Source organism: Falco punctatus (genome assembly GCF_963210335.1).
Source record: "Falco punctatus genome assembly, chromosome: 2".
NCBI classification, from domain to species: Eukaryota; Metazoa; Chordata; class Aves; order Falconiformes; family Falconidae; genus Falco; species Falco punctatus.
Genome location: NC_137581.1, coordinates 112,985,171 through 112,992,167, shown reverse-complemented (window position 1 = coordinate 112,992,167; position 6,997 = coordinate 112,985,171). Strand labels below are relative to the sequence as shown.

The 6,997-nt window shown below is 42.0% G+C and overlaps 1 long non-coding RNA gene across 2 annotated transcripts in view; it reads right to left on the bottom strand.

Moving 5' to 3' along the window:
- Positions 1-2,376: 2,376 nt before the first annotated feature.
- The window catches only part of LOC308058619, a 42,794-nt gene continuing 38,173 nt past the window's right edge, over positions 2,377-6,997 (bottom strand). For both annotated transcript variants that reach the window (XR_013925914.1, XR_013925915.1), the window contains exon 2: positions 2,377-6,997. This exon is cut by the window's right edge. This is a non-coding gene — a long non-coding RNA (uncharacterized lncRNA).

Genomic DNA, 6,997 nt, shown 5'->3' with positions numbered 1-6,997 from the left:
GTTGTCCAGGATGTTTCCCTTTCATAATTAAATTGCAGTAGCTAGTTTTATTGCTGTTCCCAGAGATAAATCTTGGATCTGAGAGCTTTCACGCTCTATATCTCTCTTGCTCACCTTTTTATTACAGGTAAGGGATTATTTTTTATGATCTTCCTGACAGCCTTGACAGAAACTTAACTTATACTGGTCTGTGCCTTCTAATTTATTCATTGACTGGAGAAACCATGTATTAATAAGCTTTTTACATATTGCCCCATACTGTTACGTTCTTTTCAGCTTATGTGCAAATACCTTCCAATTTCCTATAGAATTTTTACCCTCATTGGTTTCTGTTCTTTAGGACATCTATCATCATGCTGTCCTCAGGCAGCGTGCATAACTGCTAGCACTATTAAAGGAATTAGTGTAACCTCTTATATAGTAACAAAACCAAAAATTCTGGAAAGCAGAAGGTCAAGCTTGGTGTTTAGCAGCAAACCCAGAAACCCCCTTGTGGAATTACTGTCTAGTACATATGGGGTTTTCTTGGAAGGCAGAGAAAACAACAATAAACTCATAATTGCTATTTGGTATAGGGCTTTTCTAGAGAAGAGCTTGAATGACTGAAACATTTGTGAAAATGCAACGGATAGCCTTCTCTGTAAAAATAAAATGGAGCTCCAGATACAAGAATTAAAACAGAAAACTAAAGCAATACACAAGAATTACAAACAGCATAAAATGTAATTGCAGCATTTAACATTTGTGCTGTAGTGTCATAAACATCAGCCAGTAGTGCCTTCAGCGGAGATTAAACTGCCTCGCTGCACCAACGGGATGGGCACGTGTAGTAATCATTCCAGTTGCTTCTTGTGCACAGATGTCCCAAGATGTCTCTTGGCAAAGAGGATGCTCTTCACTATCTTGGAGTGTTTCTTCTCCCTTCTTGGGATTTGTCAGAATTTTGCCCAGGATTTATGTTAACTGGGGAGCCAAGATGTTGCCACAGCAATTTCAGTTGTTTACTTGATAGCTTTGTGATATATAAGCACCATTCATCGAAGCGCTGCTAAAAATTTTAAGAGGTGTGTTAGTAAAAGATAAACATGTGATGAAATGTGCTGTCTTTCTGCTTTTACAGGAAAAAAAAAAGGAAATGAATTCTGATTTCTCTACACACACCTTACATTATGTATACAAAGGTCAGAGTGAAACCTGGATTGCACTTTGAATCCTGCAACTGTCTGCATTAGATTATCTTAATGTTCAAGTGTATTCCTCTTAGGCAGTCTTTGGGTTGCATTGTATTTCTGAATACATATATATGAATACCTTTCTAAATTTTTCTGTTTTTTAAAAGTTCATCTGTGTGTAGTCTGGTGGATAAAATACTGGCAAGAACAGAGTTGGTTCAAATGCTGTTGGAAATGTAGCAATGTTTTTCAGTTTACGTTCAGCAAAAAGTGTTTGATGGGTACTAATAGAGGTGGTTTGTTAAGCATGCACAAACTTTATTATAAATTTACCTGCATATCTCAAACATGACCTTTGATGCCTGAAAAATTAGTTTGGTCATCTCTTGACAGAAGTTGCTAGCATTGCTGAAGTTTAGGAAAGCTGTAGGATATGCTAAATTCCAAGACCATCTTGCCCAGCCTAAAGGCATTGTATTTATTATGTATGTTTTATCATCTTTTAGCAAAAAGAAAGTGCTATGTTTACATTATGTTGTGAAAGAAAGGGAGAAGAGGCTGTATATCTTTTTAATGGGAATATTTTTTATCACATCTTGTGATGGGGAAAAAAATATTGTTTCAAGAAGGAAACAAAACACCTAGATTTCAGCAGTAAGGGTTCTTAACATTATCTGGATTAGACAGCTTTGCAGCTGGGGGTCCCTGCCAGGCAAGATCTTTTTACCAACTGGCTGCCTACAATAGGGGCTGAGCATTTAGCAATATATAGGGTCTGCAAGGAGATTTTTCAATCTTTTGAACTTGCAATAGCCATTTTCCTTTCCCTATTCCAAACACTTGGATTCAAGGTAATTAATATACTGGCTTTATGAAGTGTAACTTTAAGAAGAAAGTGTTAACAGCTTAGAGAACTCATATAGAAGAGATATTTTCAAGGATGTTTGAGTTACTTTGACAGAAGCCTTAATTTCATATACAAATGCAGGTGTTTTGGAAAAAGTTTCAATGATCAATTTTCTCTAATAAGTGATATAAACACAATATCCAATGCTTTCCAGCTTTTGGGATATATTGCCTTTGTAATCAGTTCAGCCTGCCACTTGTGATTTCATTGAGATGCTGTTAAAACTTCGATGGTGTTACCTTGTACTCACTCTTTCATTGTGGAAGTATTTATAAAACCAAATATTTAAAAAAAAAAAAAAAAACCAACCACCATAAAAGTTCTTTTCAGCTTTGATGACAACTTGCGTAAGTGTTCTGATTTGGATGTTTTCCCAAAAGGTTCAACTACTGGAATCAATAAATCACACTGAGAACATTGGCTTTTGTTAAAATTAAATACCATAAGAAAGTTTGCAGTCTGCCTTTGCAGAGGAATTCTTTAAATATTGAACTGATTGTAGGCCATTCATTCAAAAGTGAAAAGCCAAACCTAAATAATCACAAATTTCCTGACGTTGAAATTTGTCTGAGAGTTTTGGAAGCTAGGTTGCTGTTTTTCCTAGATTTTTCAAAACAGTGAGATTTGGAACAATTAAACGACATCTGCTGAAAATAAAAATGTGTTATTATTACAGTGAGTAAGAAAAGAACTGCTCCAGCTAGTTAAGAAACACTGTTGACCAAAGAATTAATTAATTTCATGTCTTCTACGCAATTCCATGAATTTGCTTTCAGTCTTAATGTTTTTCCTTTATCTGTCAGGCAATTGATAGTATTCCAAATGTAGGCTTTTTGTGTGCTCAGTATAGCTGACTACAGTATCACAGCATATGGTCGGGGTGGGAAGGCACCTCTGGAGATCACCCAGTCCAACCCCCTGCCAAAGCAGGGGCACCCAGAGCAGGCTGCACAGTCACAGCCTGGCGGGTTTTGAATGTCTCCAGAGAAGGAGACCCCACAGCCTCCCTGGGCAGCCTGTGCCAGGGTCTGTCGCCCTCAGGGTAAAGGCATTTTTCCTCATGTTCAGATGGAGCTTCCTGGGCTGCAGTTTGTGCCTGTTGCCCCTTGTCCTGTCGCTGGGCACCACTGAGAAGAGCCTGGCCCCAGCCTCCTGACACTCGCCCTTGAGATGTTTGTGGACATTGGTAAGATCCCCCTCAGCCTTCTCTGCCCCAGGCTGAACAGGCCCAGCTCCCCCAGCCTTTCCTCATAAGGGAGACGGGCCCGTCCCCTCATCACCTCGGTAGCCCCCGCTGGCCCCTCTCCAGCAGCTCCCTGTCTCTCTCGGCCTGGGCAGCCCAGAACCAGACACAGCACTCAACCCCCAGCCCGTGCTGGTGCCTGGGGCTGTTCCTCCCCAGGGGCAGGACCCTGCGCTGGCCTGGGCTGAACTCCATGAGGTTCCTCTCCGCCCGACGCCCCGGCCTGCCCAGGTCTCCCTGAATGGCAGCGCAGCCTCTGGGGTATCAGCCGCTCCTCCCAGTCTGTCCCACCAGCAAAGGTGCTGAGGGTGCCCTCTGCCCCTCCATCCAGGTCGCCGGTGAGTAAGTGGAACAGGACTGGAGCCAGCACTGGCCCTGGGGAACCCCGCGAGCTACAGGCCTCCAGCTGGGCTCTGCGCCGCCGGTCACAGCCCCCTCAGCTCTGCCGTTCAGCCCGTTCTCAGCCCCCCTCACTGTCCCCTCAGCCCACCCACACTGCCTGGGCTGGCCTCTGGGGATGTCATGGGAGACGCTGTGAAGGGCCTTGCTGAGGCCGAGGCAGACAGCACCCACCGCTCGCCCCTCATCTACCCAGCCAGTCGCTCCATCACACAAGGCTATCGGGTTGGTCAGGCAGCGTTTGCCCTTGGTGAACCCATGCTTACCGCTCCTGATCACCTTCCTTTCTTCCACGTGCTTTGAGATGACCTCCAGGATGAGCTGTTCCCTCAGCTTTCAAGGGGTGGGACGTGAGGCTGACTGGCCTGTAGTTTCATGGGTCCTCCTTCTTGCCCTTTGTGCCCCTTAAAACCTTTCAAAAATCAGATCTTGCTCCTGCCCTCTTTCCTGAGGGAAATCAGTCACTTTGTCATAGTAATATGACTTGAGAAGCTAAAGAAATCTTTTACTCTTTAAAAGATAGTTTATTTTCTTTGCATTTCTTAGTGCTAGAAACTTCCTTTTCAGACAGCACGAAACCCAAATTTCCTATGGTAGCTTCTAATTTAAGCAGCTAAGTAATAACAAGTAATTTTAATCTTGTTAGATTTATTTAAAAAGTCATGCCAGCTAGCAGTGATGTGCAGTTTCAGTCTGTAGTCAGATTTCCCCATTGTCCTGGGACAGCAGAATAAACTTTTATATCTTTTTTGCACGTAACATTTTTAGCCTGATGCAACCTCAGCAATCCAAATGTTTGTATGCACCTTCATGCCTGAGGCTTCCACACCATGTTGTCAGTCTGCTGGACGTTAACAGATTTTGACAAAAGGTCAGAGGTTTCAGACATATTTACAGTTTCAGGCTTAGCTTAACCTCAAGAAAATAGTGGTCCGTCCCTGGGAAGAACAGCCCATGCATTGCTGCTTCCTCCCTTATTTTTCTCTAGCAGTCTTGTGGCTGTGTGGTCACCAAAGCCATTTGCTAATCTGGGTCAAAATGAATCATTTCAAGGTCAGGCCAACACACAGGTGGATAAGCAAGCTGACTGTGTGGCCACAGGTTTGCTGTCGCTAGCCAAATGGCGATAGCAAGCAAGCAAGGTTGTGGGGGGTGGCAGGGAGGAGGACAGAGGGTTTGGGATTGCCTAGCTCCTTAGCAGCCGCTTTTTAGATTGAGCCACAAATCTTTAGAGAGTCAGGCCTCTTTGGTTCTGATTTACACATGGATCTACTTGTTTTTCAGAGCTTTATGCACTGTAGTAGGAGCAAAGATTAAGAGAAGGCTGGGGAAGCATCTCCAAGTGCAAACTTGTCCCTAGTGGACTGTAATAAAGAGATTCATTTTTATTGTTCTTTCTTCCATTATCTTCACATCCTCACACGGGGACAGCTCAGTGAGGCTCTGTGGCAAAGCAGTAAATTGTGGTGAACTGGTGGCCTGTTGTGTTTCAAGGAGGAAGCACAGGGTGGAGGACGGATGAGGAAGGGAAAGATATGCCTCTGTCTTGTCCGAAATTTCCTTTAAGCATGCTGTAGGCAGACTAGAATAGAAACATTTCCTTATTGCTTAGTATTTAACTACGAGCATGGAAGCAGCCTAATTAATTAAACAGGTTAACAAGTCAGACTAACAGTTGATGATTTAAGCTTTTAGCTTGCTTTTCCACAAGACTGTCGAACACTTGTGGAAATGGAGCGTTCTCTGTAGTCTTGCAGATTTTAGAGACACTTCAGGTTCGATTCTAATAAATCATTCAGCAAAACAATAGCAGCAGAGCAGCAGCAGGATAGCATTACAAGATGCCCTTCACTGATAACAAAGCATAAGTAGTCCTCAGGTGCCTTATATAGGGACATTTTCAGTTATTTAGATTTCCTTGTCCCATAAAGTGATCCAGATCTGCAACCTGCATAGGGATGAATGTGTACTTCCAGTGACTGAGTGCTCCTGTGAAGGGAGACTTAAGGGTGTTCTAAAGAAAAAAAAAAAAAGTGTCCTATTACACAATTGTTCCTTATGTTTAAGCACCCAGATTCCACCTCAGAGCATTACCAGATGCTTCTCAGGATAATAACAAGTCCAAACTGATCCATTGTGGAAACCTCCAGGCTAGAAGAACGTATCTCTTCAGAGGTGGGTTGGTATTTTTAATTGTGCTTTATATTCCTTCATTCCCCACCCCCCAACCCCCCTTTTTTTTAAAGCAAAACAAAACAAATAATCACAATAATTGAAGTGTTAGCATTCGTGTAGGTCACTGGAAAAATCCTGCTGAGTCACTCGTATCTGTGGCATTTTGAATTTCATGGTTTTATACTTCTTGTGGGAAATTTAGATGTATTTACATGAAGGTCCCCAAGCACATAGCTAGTAGCCTTGCCCATGATACCTTTGTTGTTTTGCTTTTTTTAACTACATCTGAGCCTGCTGGGAACAGCTGCCTAAAGGTACAGGGCATCTCCTGCGAAGACAAAGATTATTTCAATTCTATTTATTAGTTGTAGTTGAAGATGAGCTTGATAAATTCAGCTTTAGCAAGCAGACTTCTTCGCTTATACACAACTGATAAGTATCCACACTAAACTGCCCCAATGAAACCAAATATTTCTATATATGCAGACATTGATTGCTGTTAACAAGTGCCACATACAGCTCCTGTTTCTTGTAATCTTGGTCAGAATCACCTGTACTCTCTTGTTCCCACGGTGCTTAACACTGTTTCAGAACTTTCCTAGGGAGTTTATTGTGCTCATGGATATTTGTGTATAACTTTGAAATCTATTTATGGCTATGTGATGCTCTTAAAGTATTTGGAATTAGTATCTGCTGTTTCTTAAATAGTGACTAACTCCAAAGACATGTTTACTGTTACACATCTAAATGTTGCAAAGCAAATGAGAAGTTTGCGTGTGTTGCCTAAAAGACAAATAAGAGAATTTCAAAAATTCTTTTCTACTACTGTGAGTAGTAGAAACAGTTCTGTGATTTCAGACCCCAGCACTTCAGAAAATTAAGAGATCCCTGTCTTCTAAAAGTCATGTGCCTTGATTTAATGAATAAGTAGAATACATGCACAAATCAGTGAAAACCCATGTGCTGAGAGAACATGCAAGGTGGTGAAATCATGTCTGTATAAGACTTGCACATTTGGTAAAAGTTAGGGGCTGCATCCAGTAATTTATTGAGACTCTTCTTCCATACCTAACATCTGAAAACAACAGGTTGAGTTGGGTC